The sequence below is a fragment of the Salminus brasiliensis genome, chromosome 11 (genome assembly GCF_030463535.1).
Source record: "Salminus brasiliensis chromosome 11, fSalBra1.hap2, whole genome shotgun sequence".
NCBI classification, from domain to species: Eukaryota; Metazoa; Chordata; class Actinopteri; order Characiformes; family Bryconidae; genus Salminus; species Salminus brasiliensis.
Genome location: NC_132888.1, coordinates 31,673,324 through 31,694,809, shown reverse-complemented (window position 1 = coordinate 31,694,809; position 21,486 = coordinate 31,673,324). Strand labels below are relative to the sequence as shown.

Below are 21,486 nucleotides of genomic sequence, written 5' to 3'. Positions count from 1 at the left end.
GCTTCTGCTTACGGCCATTCCACCCTTAGAATGCCTGATCTCGTCTGATCTCAGAAGCTACCTAGGGTTGGGCCTGGTTAGTACTTGAACGGGAGACTGTCTGGGAATACCAGGTGTTGTAAGCTTTTCCAATCCTGCAAACAATTAAAGCTTACATTTCCATGTTATTTACATCTTTTGCACAAATTTGTAGTTGAAACTCTTTTGTGTTGTAAATGTTGATGTGTTGAAATGGAATGCTTTTGCTTGGTTTTGAACAAATATGGTCTTAGCTATGAAATTTGAATCCTCTAGTTTGCAAGGTGCTTCTGCTTATGGCCATTCCACCCTTAGAATGCCTGATCTCGTCTGATCTCAGAAGCTACCTAGGGTTGGGCACGGTTAGTACTTGAATGGGAGACTGTCTGGGAATACCAGGTGTTGTAAGCTTTTCCAATCCTGCAAACAATTAAAGCTTACATTTCCATGTTGTTTACATCTTTTGCACAAATTTGTAGATGAAACTCTTTTGTGTTGTAAATGTTGATGTGTTGAAATGGAATGCTTTGCATTGTAAATGTTGATGTGTTGAAATGGAATGCTTTTGCTTGGTTTTGAACAAATATGGTCTTAGCTATGAAATTTGAATCCTCTAGTTTGGAAGGTGCTTCTGCTTACGGCCATTCCACCCTTAGAATGCCTGATCTCGTCTGATCTCAGAAGCTACCTAGGGTTGGGCCTGGTTAGTACTTGAATGGGAGACTGTCTGGGAATACCAGGTGTTTTAAGCTTTTCCAATCCTGCAAACAATTAAAGCTTACATTTCCATGTTATTTACATCTTTTGCACAAATTTGTAGATGAAACTCTTTTGTGTTGTAAATGTTGATGTGTTGAAATGGAATGCTTTGTGTTGTAAATGTTGATGTGTTGAAATGGAATGCTTTTGCTTGGTTTTGAACAAATATGGTCTTAGCTATGAAATTTGAATCCTCTAGTTTGCAAGGTGCTTCTGCTTAAGGCCATTCCACCCTTAGAATGCCTGATCTCGTCTGATCTCAGAAGCTACCTAGGGTTGGGCCTGGTTAGTACTTGAATGGGAGACTGTCTGGGAATACCAGGTGTTGTAAGCTTTTCCAATCCTGCAAACAATTAAAGCTTACATTTCCATGTTATTTACATCTTTTGCACAAATTTGTAGTTGAAACTCTTTTGTGTTGTAAATGTTGATGTGTTGAAATGGAATGCTTTTGCTTGGTTTTGAACAAATATGGTCTTAGCTATGAAATTTGAATCCTCTAGTTTGCAAGGTGCTTCTGCTTACGGCCATTCCACCCTTAGAATGCCTGATCTCGTCTGATCTCAGAAGCTACCTAGGGTTGGGCCTGGTTAGTACTTGAATGGGAGACTGTCTGGGAATATCAGGTGTTGTAAGCTTTTCCAATCCTGCAAACAATTAAAGCTTACATTTCCATGTTATTTACATCTTTTGCACAAATTTGTAGTTGAAACTCTTTTGTGTTGTAAATGTTGATGTGTTGAAATGGAATGCTTTTGCTTGGTTTTGAACAAATATGGTCTTAGCTATGAAATTTGAATCCTCTAGTTTGCAAGGTGCTTCTGCTTACGGCCATTCCACCCTTAGAATGCCTGATCTCGTCTGATCTCAGAAGCTACCTAGGGTTGGGCCTGGTTAGTACTTGAATGGGAGACTGTCTGGGAATACCAGGTGTTGTAAGCTTTTCCAATCCTGCAAACAATTAAAGCTTACATTTCCATGTTATTTACATCTTTTGCACAAATTTGTAGTTGAAACTCTTTTGTGTTGTAAATGTTGATGTGTTGAAATGGAATGCTTTTGCTTGGTTTTGAACAAATATGGTCTTAGCTATGAAATTTGAATCCTCTAGTTTGCAAGGTGCTTCTGCTTACGGCCATTCCACCCTTAGAATGCCTGATCTCGTCTGATCTCAGAAGCTACCTAGGGTTGGGCCTGGTTAGTACTTGAACGGGAGACTGTCTGGGAATACCAGGTGTTGTAAGCTTTTCCAATCCTGCAAACAATTAAAGCTTACATTTCCATGTTATTTACATCTTTTGCACAAATTTGTAGTTGAAACTCTTTTGTGTTGTAAATGTTGATGTGTTGAAATGGAATGCTTTTGCTTGGTTTTGAACAAATATGGTCTTAGCTATGAAATTTGAATCCTCTAGTTTGCAAGGTGCTTCTGCTTATGGCCATTCCACCCTTAGAATGCCTGATCTCGTCTGATCTCAGAAGCTACCTAGGGTTGGGCACGGTTAGTACTTGAATGGGAGACTGTCTGGGAATACCAGGTGTTGTAAGCTTTTCCAATCCTGCAAACAATTAAAGCTTACATTTCCATGTTGTTTACATCTTTTGCACAAATTTGTAGATGAAACTCTTTTGTGTTGTAAATGTTGATGTGTTGAAATGGAATGCTTTGCATTGTAAATGTTGATGTGTTGAAATGGAATGCTTTTGCTTGGTTTTGAACAAATATGGTCTTAGCTATGAAATTTGAATCCTCTAGTTTGCAAGGTGCTTCTGCTTACGGCCATTCCACCCTTAGAATGCCTGATCTCGTCTGATCTCAGAAGCTACCTAGGGTTGGGCCTGGTTAGTACTTGAATGGGAGACTGTCTGGGAATACCAGGTGTTGTAAGCTTTTCCAATCCTGCAAACAATTAAAGCTTACATTTCCATGTTATTTACATCTTTTGCACAAATTTGTAGTTGAAACTCTTTTGTGTTGTAAATGTTGATGTGTTGAAATGGAATGCTTTTGCTTGGTTTTGAACAAATATGGTCTTAGCTATGAAATTTGAATCCTCTAGTTTGCAAGGTGCTTCTGCTTACGGCCATTCCACCCTTAGAATGCCTGATCTCGTCTGATCTCAGAAGCTACCTAGGGTTGGGCCTGGTTAGTACTTGAATGGGAGACTGTCTGGGAATACCAGGTGTTTTAAGCTTTTCCAATCCTGCAAACAATTAAAGCTTACATTTCCATGTTATTTACATCTTTTGCACAAATTTGTAGATGAAACTCTTTTGTGTTGTAAATGTTGATGTGTTGAAATGGAATGCTTTGTGTTGTAAATGTTGATGTGTTGAAATGGAATGCTTTTGCTTGGTTTTGAACAAATATGGTCTTAGCTATGAAATTTGAATCCTCTAGTTTGCAAGGTGCTTCTGCTTACGGCCATTCCACCCTTAGAATGCCTGATCTCGTCTGATCTCAGAAGCTACCTAGGGTTGGGCCTGGTTAGTACTTGAATGGGAGACTGTCTGGGAATACCAGGTGTTGTAAGCTTTTCCAATCCTGCAAACAATTAAAGCTTACATTTCCATGTTATTTACATCTTTTGCACAAATTTGTAGTTGAAACTCTTTTGTGTTGTAAATGTTGATGTGTTGAAATGGAATGCTTTTGCTTGGTTTTGAACAAATATGGTCTTAGCTATGAAATTTGAATCCTCTAGTTTGCAAGGTGCTTCTGCTTACGGCCATTCCACCCTTAGAATGCCTGATCTCGTCTGATCTCAGAAGCTACCTAGGGTTGGGCCTGGTTAGTACTTGAATGGGAGACTGTCTGGGAATATCAGGTGTTGTAAGCTTTTCCAATCCTGCAAACAATTAAAGCTTACATTTCCATGTTATTTACATCTTTTGCACAAATTTGTAGTTGAAACTCTTTTGTGTTGTAAATGTTGATGTGTTGAAATGGAATGCTTTTGCTTGGTTTTGAACAAATATGGTCTTAGCTATGAAATTTGAATCCTCTAGTTTGCAAGGTGCTTCTGCTCACGGCCATTCCACCCTTAGAATGCCTGATCTCGTCTGATCTCAGAAGCTACCTAGGGTTGGGCCTGGTTAGTACTTGAATGGGAGACTGTCTGGGAATACCAGGTGTTGTAAGCTTTTCCAATCCTGCAAACAATTAAAGCTTACATTTCCATGTTATTTACATCTTTTGCACAAATTTGTAGTTGAAACTCTTTTGTGTTGTAAATGTTGATGTGTTGAAATGGAATGCTTTTGCTTGGTTTTGAACAAATATGGTCTTAGCTATGAAATTTGAATCCTCTAGTTTGCAAGGTGCTTCTGCTTACGGCCATTCCACCCTTAGAATGCCTGATCTCGTCTGATCTCAGAAGCTACCTAGGGTTGGGCCTGGTTAGTACTTGAACGGGAGACTGTCTGGGAATACCAGGTGTTGTAAGCTTTTCCAATCCTGCAAACAATTAAAGCTTACATTTCCATGTTATTTACATCTTTTGCACAAATTTGTAGTTGAAACTCTTTTGTGTTGTAAATGTTGATGTGTTGAAATGGAATGCTTTTGCTTGGTTTTGAACAAATATGGTCTTAGCTATGAAATTTGAATCCTCTAGTTTGCAAGGTGCTTCTGCTTACGGCCATTCCACCCTTAGAATGCCTGATCTCGTCTGATCTCAGAAGCTACCTAGGGTTGGGCCTGGTTAGTACTTGAATGGGAGACTGTCTGGGAATACCAGGTGTTGTAAGCTTTTCCAATCCTGCAAACAATTAAAGCTTACATTTCCATGTTATTTACATCTTTTGCACAAATTTGTAGTTGAAACTCTTTTGTGTTGTAAATGTTGATGTGTTGAAATGGAATGCTTTTGCTTGGTTTTGAACAAATATGGTCTTAGCTATGAAATTTGAATCCTCTAGTTTGCAAGGTGCTTCTGCTTACGGCCATTCCACCCTTAGAATGCCTGATCTCGTCTGATCTCAGAAGCTACCTAGGGTTGGGCCTGGTTAGTACTTGAATGGGAGACTGTCTGGGAATACCAGGTGTTGTAAGCTTTTCCAATCCTGCAAACAATTAAAGCTTACATTTCCATGTTATTTACATCTTTTGCACAAATTTGTAGTTGAAACTCTTTTGTGTTGTAAATGTTGATGTGTTGAAATGGAATGCTTTTGCTTGGTTTTGAACAAATATGGTCTTAGCTATGAAATTTGAATCCTCTAGTTTGCAAGGTGCTTCTGCTTACGGCCATTCCACCCTTAGAATGCCTGATCTCGTCTGATCTCAGAAGCTACCTAGGGTTGGGCCTGGTTAGTACTTGAATGGGAGACTGTCTGGGAATACCAGGTGTTGTAAGCTTTTCCAATCCTGCAAACAATTAAAGCTTACATTTCCATGTTTTTTACATCTTTTGCACAAATTTGTAGTTGAAACTCTTTTGTGTTGTAAATGTTGATGTGTTGAAATGGAATGCTTTTGCTTGGTTTTGAACAAATATGGTCTTAGCTATGAAATTTGAATCCTCTAGTTTGCAAGGTGCTTCTGCTTACGGCCATTCCACCCTTAGAATGCCTGATCTCGTCTGATCTCAGAAGCTACCTAGGGTTGGGCCTGGTTAGTACTTGAATGGGAGACTGTCTGGGAATACCAGGTGTTGTAAGCTTTTCCAATCCTGCAAACAATTAAAGCTTACATTTCCATGTTTTTTACATCTTTTGCACAAATTTGTAGTTGAAACTCTTTTGTGTTGTAAATGTTGATGTGTTGAAATGGAATGCTTTTGCTTGGTTTTGAACAAATATGGTCTTAGCTATGAAATTTGAATCCTCTAGTTTGCAAGGTGCTTCTGCTTACGCCCATTCCACCCTTAGAATGCCTGATCTCGTCTGATCTCAGAAGCTACCTAGGGTTGGGCCTGGTTAGTACTTGAATGGGAGACTGTCTGGGAATACCAGGTGTTGTAAGCTTTTCCAATCCTGCAAACAATTAAAGCTTACATTTCCATGTTATTTACATCTTTTGCACAAATTTGTAGTTGAAACTCTTTTGTCTTGTAAATGTTAATGTGTTGAAATGGAATGCTTTGTGTTGTAAATGTTGATGTGTTGAAATGGAATGCTTTTGCTTGGTTTTGAACAAATATGGTCTTAGCTATGAAATTTGAATCCTCTAGTTTGCAAGGTGCTTCTGCTTACGGCCATTCCACCCTCAGAATGCCTGATCTCGTCTGATCTCAGAAGCTGCCTAGGGTTGGGCACGGTTAGTACTTGAATGGGAGACTGTCTGGGAATATCAGGTGTTGTAAGCTTTTCCAATCCTGCAAACAATTAAAGCTTACATTTCCATGTTATTTACATCTTTTGCACAAATTTGTAGATGAAACTCTTTTGTGTTGTAAATGTTGATGTGTTGAAATGGAATGCTTTGTATTGTAAATGTTGATGTGTTGAAATGGAATGCTTTTGCTTGGTTTTGAACAAATATGGTCTTAGCTATGAAATTTGAATCCTCTAGTTTGCAAGGTGCTTCTGCTTGCGGCCATTCCACCCTTAGAATGCCTGATCTCGTCTGATCTCAGAAGCTACCTAGGGTTGGGCCTGGTTAGTACTTGAATGGGAGACTGTCTGGGAATATCAGGTGTTGTAAGCTTCTCCAATCCTGCAAACAATTAAACCTTACATTTCCATGTTATTTACATCTTTTGCACAAATTTGTAGTTGAAACTCTTTTGTGTTGTAAATGTTGATGTGTTGAAATGGAATGCTTTTGCTTGGTTTTGAACAAATATGGTCTTAGCTATGAAATTTGAATCCTCTAGGTTTGCAAGGTGCTTCTGCTTACGGCCATTCCACCCTTAGAATGCCTGATCTCGTCTGATCTCAGAAGCTACCTAGGGTTGGGCCTGGTTAGTACTTGAATGGGAGACTGTCTGGGAATACCAGGTGTTGTAAGCTTTTCCAATCCTGCAAACAATTAAAGCTTACATTTCCATGTTATTTACATCTTTTGCACAAATTTGTAGTTGAAACTCTTTTGTGTTGTAAATGTTGATGTGTTGAAATGGAATGCTTTGTATTGTAAATGTTGATGTGTTGAAATGGAATGCTTTTGCTTGGTTTTGAACAAATATGGTCTTAGCTATGAAATTTGAATCCTCTAGTTTGCAAGGTGCTTCTGCTTATGGCCATTCCACCCTTAGAATGCCTGATCTCGTCTGATCTCAGAAGCTACCTAGGGTTGGGCCTGGTTAGTACTTGAATGGGAGACTGTCTGGGAATACCAGGTGTTGTAAGCTTTTCCAATCCTGCAAACAATTAAAGCTTACATTTCCATGTTATTTACATCTTTTGCACAAATTTGTAGTTGAAACTCTTTTGTGTTGTAAATGTTGATGTGTTGAAATGGAATGCTTTTGCTTGGTTTTGAACAAATATGGTCTTAGCTATGAAATTTGAATCCTCTAGTTTGCAAGGTGCTTCTGCTTACGGCCATTCCACCCTTAGAATGCCTGATCTCGTCTGATCTCAGAAGCTACCTAGGGTTGGGCCTGGTTAGTACTTGAATGGGAGACTGTCTGGGAATACCAGGTGTTGTAAGCTTTTCCAATCCTGCAAACAATTAAAGCTTACATTTCCATGTTATTTACATCTTTTGCACAAATTTGTAGTTGAAACTCTTTTGTGTTGTAAATGTTGATGTGTTGAAATGGAATGCTTTTGCTTGGTTTTGAACAAATATGGTCTTAGCTATGAAATTTGAATCCTCTAGTTTGCAAGGTGCTTCTGCTTACGGCCATTCCACCCTTAGAATTCCTGATCTCGTCTGATCTCAGAAGCTACCTAGGTTTGGGCCTGGTTAGTACTTGAATGGGAGACTGTCTGGGAATACCAGGTGTTGTAAGCTTTTCCAATCCTGCAAACAATTAAAGCTTACATTTCCATGTTATTTACATCTTTTGCACAAATTTGTAGTTGAAACTCTTTTGTGTTGTAAATGTTGATGTGTTGAAATGGAATGCTTTTGCTTGGTTTTGAACAAATATGGTCTTAGCTATGAAATTTGAATCCTCTAGTTTGCAAGGTGCTTCTGCTTACGGCCATTCCACCCTTAGAATGCCTGATCTCATCTGATCTCAGAAGCTACCTAGGGTTGGGCCTGGTTAGTACTTGAATGGGAGACTGTCTGGGAATATCAGGTGTTGTAAGCTTTTCCAATCCTGCAAACAATTAAAGCTTACATTTCCATGTTATTTACATCTTTTGCACAAATTTGTAGTTGAAACTCTTTTGTGTTGTAAATGTTGATGTGTTGAAATGGAATGCTTTTGCTTGGTTTTGAACAAATATGGTCTTAGCTATGAAATTTGAATCCTCTAGTTTGCAAGGTGCTTCTGCTACGGCCATTCCACCCTTAGAATGCCTGATCTCGTCTGATCTCAGAAGCTACCTAGGGTTGGGCCTGGTTAGTACTTGAATGGGAGACTGTCTGGGAATACCAGGTGTTGTAAGCTTTTCCAATCCTGCAAACAATTAAAGCTTACATTTCCATGTTATTTACATCTTTTGCACAAATTTGTAGTTGAAACTCTTTTGTGTTGTAAATGTTGATGTGTTGAAATGGAATGCTTTTGCTTGGTTTTGAACAAATATGGTCTTAGCTATGAAATTTGAATCCTCTAGTTTGCAAGGTGTTTCTGCTTACGGCCATTCCACCCTTAGAATGCCTGATCTCGTCTGATCTCAGAAGCTACCTAGGGTTGGGCCTGGTTAGTACTTGAATGGGAGACTGTCTGGGAATACCAGGTGTTGTAAGCTTTTCCAATCCTGCAAACAATTAAAGCTTACATTTCCATGTTATTTACATCTTTTGCACAAATTTGTAGTTGAAACTCTTTTGTGTTGTAAATGTTGATGTGTTGAAATGGAATGCTTTTGCTTGGTTTTGAACAAATATGGTCTTAGCTATGAAATTTGAATCCTCTAGTTTGCAAGGTGCTTCTGCTTACGGCCATTCCACCCTTAGAATGCCTGATCTCGTCTGATCTCAGAAGCTACCAAGGGTTGGGCCTGGTTAGTACTTGAATGGGAGACTGTCTGGGAATACCAGGTGTTGTAAGCTTTTCCAATCCTGCAAACAATTAAAGCTTACATTTCCATGTTATTTACATCTTTTGCACAAATTTGTAGTTGAAACTCTTTTGTGTTGTAAATGTTGATGTGTTGAAATGGAATGCTTTTGCTTGGTTTTGAACAAATATGGTCTTAGCTATGAAATTTGAATCCTCTAGTTTGCAAGGTGCTTCTGCTTATGGCCATTCCACCCTTAGAATGCCTGATCTCGTCTGATCTCAGAAGCTACCTAGGGTTGGGCCTGGTTAGTACTTGAATGGGAGACTGTCTGGGAATACCAGGTGTTGTAAGCTTTTCCAATCCTGCAAACAATTAAAGCTTACATTTCCATGTTATTTACATCTTTTGCACAAATTTGTAGTTGAAACTCTTTTGTGTTGTAAATGTTGATGTGTTGAAATGGAATGCTTTTGCTTGGTTTTGAACAAATATGGTCTTAGCTATGAAATTTGAATCCTCTAGGTTTGCAAGGTGCTTCTGCTTAAGGCCATTCCACCCTTAGAATGCCTGATCTCGTCTGATCTCAGAAGCTACCTAGGGTTGGGCCTGGTTAGTACTTGAATGGGAGACTGTCTGGGAATACCAGGTGTTGTAAGCTTTTCCAATCCTGCAAACAATTAAAGCTTACATTTCCATGTTATTTACATCTTTTGCACAAATTTGTAGTTGAAACTCTTTTGTGTTGTAAATGTTGATGTGTTGAAATGGAATGCTTTTGCTTGGTTTTGAACAAATATGGTCTTAGCTATGAAATTTGAATCCTCTAGTTTGCAAGGTGCTTCTGCTTACGGCTATTCCACCCTTAGAATGCCTGATCTCGTCTGATCTCAGAAGCTTCCTAGGGTTGGGCCTGGTTAGTACTTGAATGGGAGACTGTCTGGGAATACCCGGTGTTGTAAGCTTTTCCAATCCTGCAAACAATTAAAGCTTACATTTCCATGTTATTTACATCTTTTGCACAAATTTGTAGATGAAACTCTTTTGTGTTGTAAATGTTGATGTGTTGAAATGGAATGCTTTGTGTTGTAAATGTTGATGTGTTGAAATGGAATGCTTTTGCTTGGTTTTGAACAAATATGGTCTTAGCTATGAAATTTGAATCCTCTAGTTTGCAAGGTGCTTCTGCTTACGGCCATTCCACCCTTAGAATGCCTGATCTCGTCTGATCTCAGAAGCTACCTAGGGTTGGGCCTGGTTAGTACTTGAATGGGAGACTGTCTGGGAATACCAGGTGTTGTAAGCTTTTCCAATCCTGCAAACAATTAAAGCTTACATTTCCATGTTATTTACATCTTTTGCACAAATTTGTAGTTGAAACTCTTTTGTGTTGTAAATGTTGATGTGTTGAAATGGAATGCTTTTGCTTGGTTTTGAACAAATATGGTCTTAGCTATGAAATTTGAATCCTCTAGTTTGCAAGGTGCTTCTGCTTAAGGCCATTCCACCCTTAGAATGCCTGATCTCGTCTGATCTCAGAAGCTACCTAGGGTTGGGCCTGGTTAGTACTTTGAATGGGAGACTGTCTGGGAATATCAGGTGTTGTAAGCTTTTCCAATCCTGCAAACAATTAAAGCTTACATTTCCATGTTATTTACATCTTTTGCACAAATTTGTAGTTGAAACTCTTTTGTGTTGTAAATGTTGATGTGTTGAAATGGAATGCTTTTGCTTGGTTTTGAACAAATATGGTCTTAGCTATGAAATTTGAATCCTCTAGTTTGCAAGGTGCTTCTGCTTACGGCCATTCCACCCTTAGAATGCCTGATCTCGTCTGATCTCAGAATCTACCTAGGGTTGGGCCTGGTTAGTACTTGAATGGGAGACTGTATGGGAATACCAGGTGTTGTAAGCTTTTCCAATCCTGCAAACAATTAAAGCTTACATTTCCATTTTATTTACATCTTTTGCACAAATTTGTAGTTGAAACTCTTTTGTGTTGTAAATGTTGATGTGTTGAAATGGAATGCTTTGTGTTGTAAATGTTGATGTGTTGAAATGGAATGCTTTTGCTTGGTTTTGAACAAATATGGTCTTAGCTATGAAATTTGAATCCTCTAGTTTGCAAGGTGCTTCTGCTTAAGGCCATTCCACCCTTAGAATGCCTGATCTCGTCTGATCTCAGAAGCTACCTACGGTTGGGCCTGGTTAGTACTTGAATGGGAGACTGTCTGGGAATACCAGGTGTTGTAAGCTTTTCCAATCCTGCAAACAATTAAAGCTTACATTTCCATGTTATTTACATCTTTTGCACAAATTTGTAGTTGAAACTCTTTTGTGTTGTAAATGTTGATGTGTTGAAATGGAATGCTTTTGCTTGGTTTTGAACAAATATGGTCTTAGCTATGAAATTTGAATCCTCTAGTTTGCAAGGTGCTTCTGCTAACGGCCATTCCACCCTTAGAATGCCTGATCTCGTCTGATCTCGGAAGCTACCTAGGGTTGGGCCTGGTTAGTACTTGAATGGGAGACTGTCTGGGAATACCAGGTGTTGTAAGCTTTTCCAATCCTGCAAACAATTAAAGCTTACATTTCCATGTTATTTACATCTTTTGCACAAATTTGTAGTTGAAACTCTTTTGTGTTGTAAATGTTGATGTGTTGAAATGGAATGCTTTTGCTTGGTTTTGAACAAATATGGTCTTAGCTATGAAATTTGAATCCTCTAGGTTTGCAAGGTGCTTCTGCTTACGGCCATTCCACCCTTAGAATGCCTGATCTCGTCTGATCTCAGAAGCTACCTAGGGTTGGGCCTGGTTAGTACTTGAATGGGAGACTGTCTGGGAATACCAGGTGTTGTAAGCTTTTCCAATCCTGCAAACAATTAAAGCTTACATTTCCATGTTATTTACATCTTTTGCACAAATTTGTAGTTGAAACTCTTTTGTGTTGTAAATGTTGATGTGTTGAAATGGAATGCTTTTGCTTGGTTTTGAACAAATATGGTCTTAGCTATGAAATTTGAATCCTCTAGTTTGCAAGGTGCTTCTGCTTACGGCCATTCCACCCTTAGAATGCCTGATCTCGTCTGATCTCAGAAGCTACCAAGGGTTGGGCCTGGTTAGTACTTGAATGGGAGACTGTCTGGGAATACCAGGTGTTGTAAGCTTTTCCAATCCTGCAAACAATTAAAGCTTACATTTCCATGTTATTTACATCTTTTGCACAAATTTGTAGTTGAAACTCTTTTGTGTTGTAAATGTTGATGTGTTGAAATGGAATGCTTTTGCTTGGTTTTGAACAAATATGGTCTTAGCTATGAAATTTGAATCCTCTAGGTTTGCAAGGTGCTTCTGCTTATGGCCATTCCACCCTTAGAATGCCTGATCTCGTCTGATCTCAGAAGCTACCTAGGGTTGGGCCTGGTTAGTACTTGAATGGGAGACTGTCTGGGAATATCAGGTGTTGTAAGCTTTTCCAATCCTGCAAACAATTAAAGCTTACATTTCCATGTTATTTACATCTTTTGCACAAATTTGTAGATGAAACTCTTTTGTGTTGTAAATGTTGATGTGTTGAAATGGAATGCTTTGTGTTGTAAATGTTGATGTGTTGAAATGGAATGCTTTTGCTTGGTTTTGAACAAATATGGTCTTAGCTATGAAATTTGAATCCTCTAGTTTGCAAGGTGCTTCTGCTTACGGCCATTCCACCCTTAGAATGCCTGATCTAGTCTGATCTCAGAAGCTACCTAGGGTTGGGCCTGGTTAGTACTTGAATGGGAGACTGTCTGGGAATATCAGGTGTTGTAAGCTTTTCCAATCCTGCAAACAATTAAAGCTTACATTTCCATGTTATTTACATCTTTTGCACAAATTTGTAGTTGAAACTCTTTTGTGTTGTAAATGTTGATGTGTTGAAATGGAATGCTTTTGCTTGGTTTTGAACAAATATGGTCTTAGCTATGAAATTTGAATCCTCTAGTTTGCAAGGTGCTTCTGCTTACGGCCATTCCACCCTTAGAATGCCTGATCTCGTCTGATCTCGGAAGCTACCTAGGGTTGGGCCTGGTTAGTACTTGAATGGGAGACTGTCTGGGAATACCAGGTGTTGTAAGCTTTTCCAATCCTGCAAACAATTAAAGCTTACATTTCCATGTTATTTACATCTTTTGCACAAATTTGTAGTTGAAACTCTTTTGTGTTGTAAATGTTGATGTGTTGAAATGGAATGCTTTTGCTTGGTTTTGAACAAATATGGTCTTAGCTATGAAATTTGAATCCTCTAGGTTTGCAAGGTGCTTCTGCTTACGGCCATTCCACCCTTAGAATGCCTGATCTCGTCTGATCTCAGAAGCTACCTAGGGTTGGGCCTGGTTAGTACTTGAATGGGAGACTGTCTGGGAATACCAGGTGTTGTAAGCTTTTCCAATCCTGCAAACAATTAAAGCTTACATTTCCATGTTATTTACATCTTTTGCACAAATTTGTAGTTGAAACTCTTTTGTGTTGTAAATGTTGATGTGTTGAAATGGAATGCTTTTGCTTGGTTTTGAACAAATATGGTCTTAGCTATGAAATTTGAATCCTCTAGTTTGCAAGGTGCTTCTGCTTACGGCCATTCCACCCTTAGAATGCCTGATCTCGTCTGATCTCAGAAGCTACCTAGGGTTGGGCCTGGTTAGTACTTGAATGGGAGACTGTCTGGGAATACCAGGTGTTGTAAGCTTTTCCAATCCTGCAAACAATTAAAGCTTACATTTCCATGTTATTTACATCTTTTGCACAAATTTGTAGTTGAAACTCTTTTGTGTTGTAAATGTTGATGTGTTGAAATGGAATGCTTTTGCTTGGTTTTGAACAAATATGGTCTTAGCTATGAAATTTGAATCCTCTAGTTTGCAAGGTGCTTCTGCTTACGGCCATTCCACCCTTAGAATGCCTGATCTCGTCTGATCTCAGAAGCTACCTAGGGTTGGGCCTGGTTAGTACTTGAATGGGAGACTGTCTGGGAATATCAGGTGTTGTAAGCTTTTCCAATCCTGCAAACAATTAAAGCTTACATTTCCATGTTATTTACATCTTTTGCACAAATTTGTAGATGAAACTCTTTTGTGTTGTAAATGTTGATGTGTTGAAATGGAATGCTTTGTGTTGTAAATGTTGATGTGTTGAAATGGAATGCTTTTGCTTGGTTTTGAACAAATATGGTCTTAGCTATGAAATTTGAATCCTCTAGTTTGCAAGGTGCTTCTGCTTACGGCCATTCCACCCTTAGAATGCCTGATCTCGTCTGATCTCAGAAGCTACCTAGGGTTGGGCCTGGTTAGTACTTGAATGGGAGACTGTCTGGGAATATCAGGTGTTGTAAGCTTTTCCAATCCTGCAAACAATTAAAGCTTACATTTCCATGTTATTTACATCTTTTGCACAAATTTGTAGTTGAAACTCTTTTGTGTTGTAAATGTTGATGTGTTGAAATGGAATGCTTTTGCTTGGTTTTGAACAAATATGGTCTTAGCTATGAAATTTGAATCCTCTAGTTTGCAAGGTGCTTCTGCTTACGGCCATTCCACCCTTAGAATGCCTGATCTCGTCTGATCTCGGAAGCTACCTAGGGTTGGGCCTGGTTAGTACTTGAATGGGAGACTGTCTGGGAATACCAGGTGTTGTAAGCTTTTCCAATCCTGCAAACAATTAAAGCTTACATTTCCATGTTATTTACATCTTTTGCACAAATTTGTAGTTGAAACTCTTTTGTGTTGTAAATGTTGATGTGTTGAAATGGAATGCTTTTGCTTGGTTTTGAACAAATATGGTCTTAGCTATGAAATTTGAATCCTCTAGGTTTGCAAGGTGCTTCTGCTTACGGCCATTCCACCCTTAGAATGCCTGATCTCGTCTGATCTCAGAAGCTACCTAGGGTTGGGCCTGGTTAGTACTTGAATGGGAGACTGTCTGGGAATACCAGGTGTTGTAAGCTTTTCCAATCCTGCAAACAATTAAAGCTTACATTTCCATGTTATTTACATCTTTTGCACAAATTTGTAGTTGAAACTCTTTTGTGTTGTAAATGTTGATGTGTTGAAATGGAATGCTTTTGCTTGGTTTTGAACAAATATGGTCTTAGCTATGAAATTTGAATCCTCTAGTTTGCAAGGTGCTTCTGCTTACGGCCATTCCACCCTTAGAATGCCTGATCTCGTCTGATCTCAGAAGCTACCTAGGGTTGGGCCTGGTTAGTACTTGAATGGGAGACTGTCTGGGAATACCAGGTGTTGTAAGCTTTTCCAATCCTGCAAACAATTAAAGCTTACATTTCCATGTTATTTACATCTTTTGCACAAATTTGTAGTTGAAACTCTTTTGTGTTGTAAATGTTGATGTGTTGAAATGGAATGCTTTTGCTTGGTTTTGAACAAATATGGTCTTAGCTATGAAATTTGAATCCTCTAGTTTGCAAGGTGCTTCTGCTTACGGCCATTCCACCCTTAGAATGCCTGATCTCGTCTGATCTCAGAAGCTACCTAGGGTTGGGCCTGGTTAGTACTTGAATGGGAGACTGTCTGGGAATACCAGGTGTTGTAAGCTTTTCCAATCCTGCAAACAATTAAAGCTTACATTTCCATGTTATTTACATCTTTTGCACAAATTTGTAGTTGAAACTCTTTTGTGTTGTAAATGTTGATGTGTTGAAATGGAATGCTTTTGCTTGGTTTTGAACAAATATGGTCTTAGCTATGAAATTTGAATCCTCTAGTTTGGAAGGTGCTTTTGCTTATGGCCATTCCACCCTTAGAATGCCTGATCTCGTCTGATCTCAGAAGCTACCTAGGGTTGGGCCTGGTTAGTACTTGAATGGGAGACTGTCTGGGAATGCTAGGTGTTGTAAGCTTTTCCAATCCTGAAAACAATTAAAGCTTACATTTCCATGTTATTTACATCTTTTGCACAAATTTGTAGATGAAACTCTTTTGTGTTGTAAATGTTGATGTGTTGAAATGGAATGCTTTGTGTTGTAAATGTTGATGTGTTGAAATGGAATGCTTTTGCTTGGTTTTGAACAAATATGATCTTAGCTATGAAATTTGAATCCTCTAGTTTGCAAGGTGCTTCTGCTTACGGCCATTCCACCCTTAGAATACCTGATCTCGTCTGATCTCAGAAGCTACCTAGGGTTGGGCCTGGTTAGTACTTGAATGCGAGACTGTCTGGGAATATCAGGTGTTGTAAGCTTTTCCAATCCTGCAAACAATTAAAGCTTACATTTCCATGTTATTTACATCTTTTGCACAAATTTGTAGTTGAAACTCTTTTGTGTTGTAAATGTTGATGTGTTGAAATGGAATGCTTTTGCTTGGTTTTGAACAAATATGGTCTTAGCTATGAAATTTGAATCCTCTAGTTTGCAAGGTGCTTCTGCTTACGGCCATTCCACCCTTAGAATGCCTGATCTCGTCTGATCTCAGAAGCTACCAAGGGTTGGGCCTGGTTAGTACTTGAATGGGAGACTGTCTGGGAATACCAGGTGTTGTAAGCTTTTCCAATCCTGCAAACAATTAAAGCTTACATTTCCATGTTATTTACATCTTTTGCACAAATTTGTAGTTGAAACTCTTTTGTGTTGTAAATGTTGATGTGTTGAAATGGAATGCTTTTGCTTGGTTTTGAACAAATATGGTCTTAGCTATGAAATTTGAATCCTCTAGGTTTGCAAGGTGCTTCTGCTTACGGCCATTCCACCCTTAGAATGCCTGATCTCGTCTGATCTCAGAAGCTACCTAGGGTTGGGCCTGGTTAGTACTTGAATGGGAGACTGTCTGGGAATATCAGGTGTTGTAAGCTTTTCCAATCCTGCAAACAATTAAAGCTTACATTTCCATGTTATTTACATCTTTTGCACAAATTTGTAGATGAAACTCTTTTGTGTTGTAAATGTTGATGTGTTGAAATGGAATGCTTTGTGTTGTAAATGTTGATGTGTTGAAATGGAATGCTTTTGCTTGGTTTTGAACAAATATGGTCTTAGCTATGAAATTTGAATCCTCTAGTTTGCAAGGTGCTTCTGCTTACGGCCATTCCACCCTTAGAATGCCTGATCTCGTCTGATCTCAGAAGCTACCTAGGGTTGGGCCTGGTTAGTACTTGAATGGGAGACTGTCTGGGAATATCAGGTGTTGTAAGCTTTTCCAATCCTGCAAACAATTAAAGCTTACATTTCCATGTTATTTACATCTTTTGCACAAATTTGTAGTTGAAACTCTTTTGTGTTGTAAATGTTGATGTGTTGAAATGGAATGCTTTTGCTTGGTTTTGAACAAATATGGTCTTAGCTATGAAATTTGAATCCTCTAGTTTGCAAGGTGCTTCTGCTTACGGCCATTCCACCCTTAGAATGCTTGATCTCGTCTGATCTCGGAAGCTACCTAGGGTTGGGCCTGGTTAGTACTTGAATGGGAGACTGTCTGGGAATACCAGGTGTTGTAAGCTTTTCCAATCCTGCAAACAATTAAAGCTTACATTTCCATGTTATTTACATCTTTTGCACAAATTTGTAGTTGAAACTCTTTTGTGTTGTAAATGTTGATGTGTTGAAATGGAATGCTTTTGCTTGGTTTTGAACAAATATGGTCTTAGCTATGAAATTTGAATCCTCTAGTTTGCAAGGTGCTTCTGCTTACGGCCATTCCACCCTTAGAATGCCTGATCTCGTCTGATCTCGGAAGCTACCTAGGGTTGGGCCTGGTTAGTACTTGAATGGGAGACTGTCTGGGAATACCAGGTGTTGTAAGCTTTTCCAATCCTGCAAACAATTAAAGCTTACATTTCCATGTTATTTACATCTTTTGCACAAATTTGTAGTTGAAACTCTTTTGTGTTGTAAATGTTGATGTGTTGAAATGGAATGCTTTTGCTTGGTTTTGAACAAATATGGTCTTAGCTATGAAATTTGAATCCTCTAGGTTTGCAAGGTGCTTCTGCTTACGGCCATTCCACCCTTAGAATGCCTGATCTCGTCTGATCTCAGAAGCTACCTAGGGTTGGGCCTGGTTAGTACTTGAATGGGAGACTGTCTGGGAATACCAGGTGTTGTAAGCTTTTCCAATCCTGCAAACAATTAAAGCTTACATTTCCATGTTATTTACATCTTTTGCACAAATTTGTAGTTGAAACTCTTTTGTGTTGTAAATGTTGATGTGTTGAAATGGAATGCTTTTGCTTGGTTTTGAACAAATATGGTCTTAGCTATGAAATTTGAATCCTCTAGTTTGCAAGGTGCTTCTGCTTACGGCCATTCCACCCTTAGAATGCCTGATCTCGTCTGATCTCAGAAGCTACCTAGGGTTGGGCCTGGTTAGTACTTGAATGGGAGACTGTCTGGGAATACCAGGTGTTGTAAGCTTTTCCAATCCTGCAAACAATTAAAGCTTACATTTCCATGTTATTTACATCTTTTGCACAAATTTGTAGTTGAAACTCTTTTGTGTTGTAAATGTTGATGTGTTGAAATGGAATGCTTTTGCTTGGTTTTGAACAAATATGGTCTTAGCTATGAAATTTGAATCCTCTAGTTTGGAAGGTGCTTTTGCTTATGGCCATTCCACCCTTAGAATGCCTGATCTCGTCTGATCTCAGAAGCTACCTAGGGTTGGGCCTGGTTAGTACTTGAATGGGAGACTGTCTGGGAATGCTAGGTGTTGTAAGCTTTTCCAATCCTGCAAACAATTAAAGCTTACATTTCCATGTTATTTACATCTTTTGCACAAATTTGTAGATGAAACTCTTTTGTGTTGTAAATGTTGATGTGTTGAAATGGAATGCTTTGTGTTGTAAATGTTGATGTGTTGAAATGGAATGCTTTTGCTTGGTTTTGAACAAATATGATCTTAGCTATGAAATTTGAATCCTCTAGTTTGCAAGGTGCTTCTGCTTACGGCCATTCCACCCTTAGAATACCTGATCTCGTCTGATCTCAGAAGCTACCTAGGGTTGGGCCTGGTTAGTACTTGAATGCGAGACTGTCTGGGAATATCAGGTGTTGTAAGCTTTTCCAATCCTGCAAACAATTAAAGCTTACATTTCCATGTTATTTACATCTTTTGCACAAATTTGTAGTTGAAACTCTTTTGTGTTGTAAATGTTGATGTGTTGAAATGGAATGCTTTTGCTTGGTTTTGAACAAATATGGTCTTAGCTATGAAATTTGAATCCTCTAGTTTGCAAGGTGCTTCTGCTTACGGCCATTCCACCCTTAGAATGCCTGATCTCGTCTGATCTCAGAAGCTACCAAGGGTTGGGCCTGGTTAGTACTTGAATGGGAGACTGTCTGGGAATACCAGGTGTTGTAAGCTTTTCCAATCCTGCAAACAATTAAAGCTTACATTTCCATGTTATTTACATCTTTTGCACAAATTTGTAGTTGAAACTCTTTTGTGTTGTAAATGTTGATGTGTTGAAATGGAATGCTTTTGCTTGGTTTTGAACAAATATGGTCTTAGCTATGAAATTTGAATCCTCTAGGTTTGCAAGGTGCTTCTGCTTACGGCCATTCCACCATTAGAATGCCTGATCTCGTCTGATCTCAGAAGCTACCTAGGGTTGGGCCTGGTTAGTACTTGAATGGGAGACTGTCTGGGAATATCAGGTGTTGTAAGCTTTTCCAATCCTGCAAACAATTAAAGCTTACATTTCCATGTTATTTACATCTTTTGCACAAATTTGTAGATGAAACTCTTTTGTGTTGTAAATGTTGATGTGTTGAAATGGAATGCTTTGTGTTGTAAATGTTGATGTGTTGAAATGGAATGCTTTTGCTTGGTTTTGAACAAATATGGTCTTAGCTATGAAATTTGAATCCTCTAGTTTGCAAGGTGCTTCTGCTTACGGCCATTCCACCCTTAGAATGCCTGATCTCGTCTGATCTCAGAAGCTACCTAGGGTTGGGCCTGGTTAGTACTTGAATGGGAGACTGTCTGGGAATACCAGGTGTTGTAAGCTTTTCCAATCCTGCAAACAATTAAAGCTTACATTTCCATGTTATTTACATCTTTTGCACAAATTTGTAGTTGAAACTCTTTTGTGTTGTAAATGTTGATGTGTTGAAATGGAAGGCTTTTGCTTGGTTTTGAACAAATATGGTCTTAGCTATGAAATTTGAATCCTCTAGTTTGCAAGGTGCTTCTGCTTACGGCCATTCCACCCTTAGAATGCCTGATCTCGTCTGATCTCGGAAGCTACCTAGGGTTGGGCCTGGTTAGTACTTGAATGGGAGACTGTCTGGGAATACCAGGTGTTGTAAGCTTTTCCAATCCTGCAAACAATTAAAGCTTACATTTCCATGTTATTTACATCTTTTGCACAAATTTGTAGTTGAAACTCTTTTGTGTTGTAAATGTTGATGTGTTGAAATGGAATGCTTTTGCTTGGTTTTGAACAAATATGGTCTTAGCTATGAAATTTGAATCCTCTAGGTTTGCAAGGTGCTTCTGCTTACGGCCATTCCACCCTTAGAATGCCTGATCTCGTCTGAACTCAGAAGCTACCTAGGGTTGGGCCTGGTTAGTACTTGAATGGGAGACTGTCTGGGAATACCAGGTGTTGTAAGCTTTTCCAATCCTGCAAACAATTAAAGCTTACATTTCCATGTTATTTACATCTTTTGCACAAATTTGTAGTTGAAACTCTTTTGTGTTGTAAATGTTGATGTGTTGAAATGGAATGCTTTTGCTTGGTTTTGAACAAATATGGTCTTAGCTATGAAATTTGAATCCTCTAGTTTGCAAGGTGCTTCTGCTTACGGCCATTCCACCCTTAGAATGCCTGATCTCGTCTGATCTCAGAAGCTACCTAGGGTTGGGCCTGGTTAGTACTTGAATGGGAGACTGTCTGGGAATACCAGGTGTTGTAAGCTTTTCCAATCCTGCAAACAATTAAAGCTTACATTTCCATGTTATTTACATCTTTTGCACAAATTTGTAGTTGAAACTCTTTTGTGTTGTAAATGTTGATGTGTTGAAATGGAATGCTTTTGCTTGGTTTTGAACAAATATGGTCTTAGCTATGAAATTTGAATCCTCTAGTTTGGAAGGTGCTTTTGCTTATGGCCATTCCACCCTTAGAATGCCTGATCTCGTCTGATCTCAGAAGCTACCTAGGGTTGGGCCTGGTTAGTACTTGAATGGGAGACTGTCTGGGAATACCAGGTGTTGTAAGCTTTTCCAATCCTGCAAACAATTAAAGCTTACATTTCCATGTTATTTACATCTTTTGCACAAATTTGTAGTTGAAACTCTTTTGTGTTGTAAATGTTGATGTGTTGAAATGGAATGCTTTTGCTTGGTTTTGAACAAATATGGTCTTAGCTATGAAATTTGAATCCTCTAGTTTGGAAGGTGCTTTTGCTTATGGCCATTCCACCCTTAGAATGCCTGATCTCGTCTGATCTCAGAAGCTACCTAGGGTTGGGCCTGGTTAGTACTTGAATGGGAGACTGTCTGGGAATGCTAGGTGTTGTAAGCTTTTCCAATCCTGAAAACAATTAAAGCTTACATTTCCATGTTATTTACATCTTTTGCACAAATTTGTAGATGAAACTCTTTTGTGTTGTAAATGTTGATGTGTTGAAATGGAATGCTTTGTGTTG

General features: G+C 38.8%; 69 pseudogenes; all 69 read left to right on the top strand.

Moving 5' to 3' along the window:
* The first annotated feature begins 6 nt into the window (after nucleotides 1–6).
* LOC140571608 (5S ribosomal RNA) lies at nucleotides 7–125 on the top strand (annotated as a pseudogene).
* Nucleotides 126–310: 185 nt separating this feature from the next.
* On the top strand, nucleotides 311–429 carry LOC140566203 (5S ribosomal RNA; annotated as a pseudogene).
* A 222-nt stretch (nucleotides 430–651) lies between these two features.
* LOC140572796 (5S ribosomal RNA) lies at nucleotides 652–770 on the top strand (annotated as a pseudogene).
* Nucleotides 771–992: 222 nt separating this feature from the next.
* LOC140572954 (5S ribosomal RNA) lies at nucleotides 993–1,111 on the top strand (annotated as a pseudogene).
* A 185-nt stretch (nucleotides 1,112–1,296) lies between these two features.
* On the top strand, nucleotides 1,297–1,415 carry LOC140570628 (5S ribosomal RNA; annotated as a pseudogene).
* Nucleotides 1,416–1,600: 185 nt separating this feature from the next.
* On the top strand, nucleotides 1,601–1,719 carry LOC140568989 (5S ribosomal RNA; annotated as a pseudogene).
* Nucleotides 1,720–1,904: 185 nt separating this feature from the next.
* On the top strand, nucleotides 1,905–2,023 carry LOC140571607 (5S ribosomal RNA; annotated as a pseudogene).
* A 185-nt stretch (nucleotides 2,024–2,208) lies between these two features.
* LOC140566202 (5S ribosomal RNA) lies at nucleotides 2,209–2,327 on the top strand (annotated as a pseudogene).
* A 222-nt stretch (nucleotides 2,328–2,549) lies between these two features.
* Nucleotides 2,550–2,668, top strand: LOC140568988 (5S ribosomal RNA; annotated as a pseudogene).
* A 185-nt stretch (nucleotides 2,669–2,853) lies between these two features.
* LOC140572795 (5S ribosomal RNA) lies at nucleotides 2,854–2,972 on the top strand (annotated as a pseudogene).
* A 222-nt stretch (nucleotides 2,973–3,194) lies between these two features.
* LOC140568987 (5S ribosomal RNA) lies at nucleotides 3,195–3,313 on the top strand (annotated as a pseudogene).
* A 185-nt stretch (nucleotides 3,314–3,498) lies between these two features.
* On the top strand, nucleotides 3,499–3,617 carry LOC140570627 (5S ribosomal RNA; annotated as a pseudogene).
* A 185-nt stretch (nucleotides 3,618–3,802) lies between these two features.
* On the top strand, nucleotides 3,803–3,921 carry LOC140571944 (5S ribosomal RNA; annotated as a pseudogene).
* Nucleotides 3,922–4,106: 185 nt separating this feature from the next.
* Nucleotides 4,107–4,225, top strand: LOC140571606 (5S ribosomal RNA; annotated as a pseudogene).
* Nucleotides 4,226–4,410: 185 nt separating this feature from the next.
* Nucleotides 4,411–4,529, top strand: LOC140568986 (5S ribosomal RNA; annotated as a pseudogene).
* Nucleotides 4,530–4,714: 185 nt separating this feature from the next.
* Nucleotides 4,715–4,833, top strand: LOC140568985 (5S ribosomal RNA; annotated as a pseudogene).
* Nucleotides 4,834–5,018: 185 nt separating this feature from the next.
* Nucleotides 5,019–5,137, top strand: LOC140568984 (5S ribosomal RNA; annotated as a pseudogene).
* A 185-nt stretch (nucleotides 5,138–5,322) lies between these two features.
* On the top strand, nucleotides 5,323–5,441 carry LOC140568983 (5S ribosomal RNA; annotated as a pseudogene).
* A 185-nt stretch (nucleotides 5,442–5,626) lies between these two features.
* Nucleotides 5,627–5,745, top strand: LOC140570172 (5S ribosomal RNA; annotated as a pseudogene).
* A 222-nt stretch (nucleotides 5,746–5,967) lies between these two features.
* LOC140567889 (5S ribosomal RNA) lies at nucleotides 5,968–6,086 on the top strand (annotated as a pseudogene).
* Nucleotides 6,087–6,308: 222 nt separating this feature from the next.
* LOC140571873 (5S ribosomal RNA) lies at nucleotides 6,309–6,427 on the top strand (annotated as a pseudogene).
* Nucleotides 6,428–6,613: 186 nt separating this feature from the next.
* LOC140568982 (5S ribosomal RNA) lies at nucleotides 6,614–6,732 on the top strand (annotated as a pseudogene).
* A 222-nt stretch (nucleotides 6,733–6,954) lies between these two features.
* Nucleotides 6,955–7,073, top strand: LOC140570452 (5S ribosomal RNA; annotated as a pseudogene).
* A 185-nt stretch (nucleotides 7,074–7,258) lies between these two features.
* On the top strand, nucleotides 7,259–7,377 carry LOC140568980 (5S ribosomal RNA; annotated as a pseudogene).
* A 185-nt stretch (nucleotides 7,378–7,562) lies between these two features.
* Nucleotides 7,563–7,681, top strand: LOC140572524 (5S ribosomal RNA; annotated as a pseudogene).
* A 185-nt stretch (nucleotides 7,682–7,866) lies between these two features.
* LOC140570069 (5S ribosomal RNA) lies at nucleotides 7,867–7,985 on the top strand (annotated as a pseudogene).
* A 185-nt stretch (nucleotides 7,986–8,170) lies between these two features.
* LOC140567050 (5S ribosomal RNA) lies at nucleotides 8,171–8,288 on the top strand (annotated as a pseudogene).
* Nucleotides 8,289–8,473: 185 nt separating this feature from the next.
* LOC140568979 (5S ribosomal RNA) lies at nucleotides 8,474–8,592 on the top strand (annotated as a pseudogene).
* A 185-nt stretch (nucleotides 8,593–8,777) lies between these two features.
* LOC140569016 (5S ribosomal RNA) lies at nucleotides 8,778–8,896 on the top strand (annotated as a pseudogene).
* A 185-nt stretch (nucleotides 8,897–9,081) lies between these two features.
* On the top strand, nucleotides 9,082–9,200 carry LOC140570450 (5S ribosomal RNA; annotated as a pseudogene).
* A 186-nt stretch (nucleotides 9,201–9,386) lies between these two features.
* Nucleotides 9,387–9,505, top strand: LOC140572953 (5S ribosomal RNA; annotated as a pseudogene).
* Nucleotides 9,506–9,690: 185 nt separating this feature from the next.
* On the top strand, nucleotides 9,691–9,809 carry LOC140566616 (5S ribosomal RNA; annotated as a pseudogene).
* Nucleotides 9,810–10,031: 222 nt separating this feature from the next.
* Nucleotides 10,032–10,150, top strand: LOC140568978 (5S ribosomal RNA; annotated as a pseudogene).
* A 185-nt stretch (nucleotides 10,151–10,335) lies between these two features.
* On the top strand, nucleotides 10,336–10,455 carry LOC140567819 (5S ribosomal RNA; annotated as a pseudogene).
* A 185-nt stretch (nucleotides 10,456–10,640) lies between these two features.
* Nucleotides 10,641–10,759, top strand: LOC140571559 (5S ribosomal RNA; annotated as a pseudogene).
* A 222-nt stretch (nucleotides 10,760–10,981) lies between these two features.
* Nucleotides 10,982–11,100, top strand: LOC140567020 (5S ribosomal RNA; annotated as a pseudogene).
* Nucleotides 11,101–11,285: 185 nt separating this feature from the next.
* LOC140572368 (5S ribosomal RNA) lies at nucleotides 11,286–11,404 on the top strand (annotated as a pseudogene).
* A 186-nt stretch (nucleotides 11,405–11,590) lies between these two features.
* Nucleotides 11,591–11,709, top strand: LOC140568977 (5S ribosomal RNA; annotated as a pseudogene).
* A 185-nt stretch (nucleotides 11,710–11,894) lies between these two features.
* On the top strand, nucleotides 11,895–12,013 carry LOC140569004 (5S ribosomal RNA; annotated as a pseudogene).
* Nucleotides 12,014–12,199: 186 nt separating this feature from the next.
* LOC140571691 (5S ribosomal RNA) lies at nucleotides 12,200–12,318 on the top strand (annotated as a pseudogene).
* Nucleotides 12,319–12,540: 222 nt separating this feature from the next.
* On the top strand, nucleotides 12,541–12,659 carry LOC140565997 (5S ribosomal RNA; annotated as a pseudogene).
* Nucleotides 12,660–12,844: 185 nt separating this feature from the next.
* On the top strand, nucleotides 12,845–12,963 carry LOC140571096 (5S ribosomal RNA; annotated as a pseudogene).
* Nucleotides 12,964–13,149: 186 nt separating this feature from the next.
* On the top strand, nucleotides 13,150–13,268 carry LOC140568976 (5S ribosomal RNA; annotated as a pseudogene).
* Nucleotides 13,269–13,453: 185 nt separating this feature from the next.
* LOC140568974 (5S ribosomal RNA) lies at nucleotides 13,454–13,572 on the top strand (annotated as a pseudogene).
* A 185-nt stretch (nucleotides 13,573–13,757) lies between these two features.
* Nucleotides 13,758–13,876, top strand: LOC140570626 (5S ribosomal RNA; annotated as a pseudogene).
* A 222-nt stretch (nucleotides 13,877–14,098) lies between these two features.
* LOC140570625 (5S ribosomal RNA) lies at nucleotides 14,099–14,217 on the top strand (annotated as a pseudogene).
* A 185-nt stretch (nucleotides 14,218–14,402) lies between these two features.
* On the top strand, nucleotides 14,403–14,521 carry LOC140571095 (5S ribosomal RNA; annotated as a pseudogene).
* A 186-nt stretch (nucleotides 14,522–14,707) lies between these two features.
* On the top strand, nucleotides 14,708–14,826 carry LOC140568973 (5S ribosomal RNA; annotated as a pseudogene).
* A 185-nt stretch (nucleotides 14,827–15,011) lies between these two features.
* On the top strand, nucleotides 15,012–15,130 carry LOC140568972 (5S ribosomal RNA; annotated as a pseudogene).
* Nucleotides 15,131–15,315: 185 nt separating this feature from the next.
* On the top strand, nucleotides 15,316–15,434 carry LOC140568971 (5S ribosomal RNA; annotated as a pseudogene).
* Nucleotides 15,435–15,619: 185 nt separating this feature from the next.
* On the top strand, nucleotides 15,620–15,738 carry LOC140573306 (5S ribosomal RNA; annotated as a pseudogene).
* A 222-nt stretch (nucleotides 15,739–15,960) lies between these two features.
* On the top strand, nucleotides 15,961–16,079 carry LOC140573417 (5S ribosomal RNA; annotated as a pseudogene).
* A 185-nt stretch (nucleotides 16,080–16,264) lies between these two features.
* Nucleotides 16,265–16,383, top strand: LOC140568993 (5S ribosomal RNA; annotated as a pseudogene).
* A 186-nt stretch (nucleotides 16,384–16,569) lies between these two features.
* Nucleotides 16,570–16,688, top strand: LOC140570624 (5S ribosomal RNA; annotated as a pseudogene).
* A 222-nt stretch (nucleotides 16,689–16,910) lies between these two features.
* LOC140570623 (5S ribosomal RNA) lies at nucleotides 16,911–17,029 on the top strand (annotated as a pseudogene).
* Nucleotides 17,030–17,214: 185 nt separating this feature from the next.
* LOC140572224 (5S ribosomal RNA) lies at nucleotides 17,215–17,333 on the top strand (annotated as a pseudogene).
* Nucleotides 17,334–17,518: 185 nt separating this feature from the next.
* On the top strand, nucleotides 17,519–17,637 carry LOC140571094 (5S ribosomal RNA; annotated as a pseudogene).
* Nucleotides 17,638–17,823: 186 nt separating this feature from the next.
* Nucleotides 17,824–17,942, top strand: LOC140568970 (5S ribosomal RNA; annotated as a pseudogene).
* A 185-nt stretch (nucleotides 17,943–18,127) lies between these two features.
* Nucleotides 18,128–18,246, top strand: LOC140568968 (5S ribosomal RNA; annotated as a pseudogene).
* A 185-nt stretch (nucleotides 18,247–18,431) lies between these two features.
* Nucleotides 18,432–18,550, top strand: LOC140573305 (5S ribosomal RNA; annotated as a pseudogene).
* Nucleotides 18,551–18,772: 222 nt separating this feature from the next.
* Nucleotides 18,773–18,891, top strand: LOC140573416 (5S ribosomal RNA; annotated as a pseudogene).
* Nucleotides 18,892–19,076: 185 nt separating this feature from the next.
* LOC140568981 (5S ribosomal RNA) lies at nucleotides 19,077–19,195 on the top strand (annotated as a pseudogene).
* Nucleotides 19,196–19,381: 186 nt separating this feature from the next.
* On the top strand, nucleotides 19,382–19,500 carry LOC140572756 (5S ribosomal RNA; annotated as a pseudogene).
* Nucleotides 19,501–19,722: 222 nt separating this feature from the next.
* LOC140568967 (5S ribosomal RNA) lies at nucleotides 19,723–19,841 on the top strand (annotated as a pseudogene).
* Nucleotides 19,842–20,026: 185 nt separating this feature from the next.
* On the top strand, nucleotides 20,027–20,145 carry LOC140571093 (5S ribosomal RNA; annotated as a pseudogene).
* Nucleotides 20,146–20,331: 186 nt separating this feature from the next.
* On the top strand, nucleotides 20,332–20,450 carry LOC140572610 (5S ribosomal RNA; annotated as a pseudogene).
* Nucleotides 20,451–20,635: 185 nt separating this feature from the next.
* Nucleotides 20,636–20,754, top strand: LOC140568966 (5S ribosomal RNA; annotated as a pseudogene).
* Nucleotides 20,755–20,939: 185 nt separating this feature from the next.
* Nucleotides 20,940–21,058, top strand: LOC140570449 (5S ribosomal RNA; annotated as a pseudogene).
* A 185-nt stretch (nucleotides 21,059–21,243) lies between these two features.
* LOC140573304 (5S ribosomal RNA) lies at nucleotides 21,244–21,362 on the top strand (annotated as a pseudogene).
* The last annotated feature ends 124 nt before the right edge of the window (nucleotides 21,363–21,486 follow it).